This window comes from Myotis davidii, unplaced genomic scaffold (genome assembly GCF_000327345.1).
Source record: "Myotis davidii unplaced genomic scaffold, ASM32734v1 scaffold218, whole genome shotgun sequence".
Classification (NCBI taxonomy): Eukaryota; Metazoa; Chordata; class Mammalia; order Chiroptera; family Vespertilionidae; genus Myotis; species Myotis davidii.
The window spans coordinates 1158592-1160430 of NW_006289235.1; positions in this window are offsets into that span (position 1 = coordinate 1158592).

Genomic DNA, 1839 nt, shown 5'->3' on the forward strand with positions numbered 1-1839 from the left:
GAGAGATAGAGAGTTAGAAACATCGATGAGAGAGAAACATTGATCAGCTGCCTCCTTCATATCCCCTACTGGGTATGTGCCCGCAACCAAGGTACATGCCCTTTACCAGAATTGAACCTGGGACCCTTCAGTCCAAAGACAAAGGCTCTATCCACTGAGCCAAACTGGTTAGGGCTTAAAGTCAGTTTTGACAACAGCATCATATTGAAAAGAAACCTAAATGTGCTTTCCAGGAGGATTAGTTCAATACAGTATCTCTCTCTCACACACACACACACACACACACACACACACACACACACACAAACACACACAATGGAATACCATGTAACACCAATACATCTATACTGAAGTGAAAGTTGTTTAGTATGTAATTTTAAGTTTTAAAAACAGGTTGCAAAACAGTATTGTGGTAATAGACTTACACTTTGTAAAGCTTTATATGTTTCTGAAATACTAACGTTTTACAATATAATTTATTACTTATTAACCTGCAAAACTTAAAACATCTAAAGTAAAATCATGCCTGCTTAATGGTGTGTTACAACATATGCTTAACAAGTGAAAACCTCAATTTAGTATTAGAATGGTTATAGATAGTGCTTCTCTTTCACCTTAAAAAAAGGAATTCTCATCAAACGATGGTATTCTTCTTTCTGGTATTAGAGTTCTAAGTAACAGAATTGTAAAGTCTTAACATGTAACTCGTAGTTTTAGTATAGTATAATGGTATTTTACCATATACTAAATATGTGCAAAGCCGTCATCATATTCATTTCCCTATACTTTACAACCATCTTAAGCCTACATTAGGTAAATAAAAACTATTTTAATTTAGTCTCCTAGGTAAATGTAGTTAGTACCTTATCTATTGAAACATAAATCTGTTTCACTCTGACACAGCTAAAACATTATGTCTAAAATTATACTAATTAAAGTATAAAATTATTTTGCATAGTCAATAACCTTATAATAAGTCTAAGTAAACATGCTGTTAAATTTATACTTAGATGCTCTGCTATAATCTTTTGAGGTAGTTGGCAAATCAACAATACTAGAGTGACTGACTAATGGAACTTTGCCAAGGACTTGTAGTAACAATAAGTATTGCATACTATGAAACTGAACCAGAAAAAAAGCTCAGGAATGATTTTTTTAAGGAAAGAAAGGTAGGAAATTATGCTGAGTGACAGCACAAGTGTATTGAAAAGAACATCAGCTTTGGAATCAGTATTCCTGGATTCAGTAATTAGCAAACTAAGTGAATCTGGACACATTACTTCATTTCTCTTTATTTTAGCTTTGTACTAACCTAACAGTTGGACCAGATGACTTTTAGGTTATTGTTTGTTTGTTTTTCAAAATTTAACATTCCACAACTCTACAACTGATCAGAGAGGATGATGTCTTTTTTGTGGTTTCGTATTTGAGGATTGCTGTGAAAAATTTTGAGTTAAAATGACAGCTCAGCTTTTTAATATGTGATGCCAACATTCTAGCCTTAAATTTCCCAATTTACCCCAGTTTTAGCAGATTACATTGCCTCAATCTTGTGGAGAAAATAGAAAGTTCTTCATGTTTCCTGTTCTAGAATTTGTAAATCTAATATTCTACACAGCCTCTTCTGCACTCCCCCCACCCAACCACAGCTTTACTGAGACATAATTGACATAATGATGTGCAAGTTTAAAGTGGACAATGTGATAATTTAATACACACATATACATTGTGAAATGATTACCACAATAGGATTAGTTAATCCCTCAATTACCCTCAAATAATTACCATTTTCCTTTTTTAAATATATTTTATTGATTTTTTTACAGAGCGGAAGGGTGA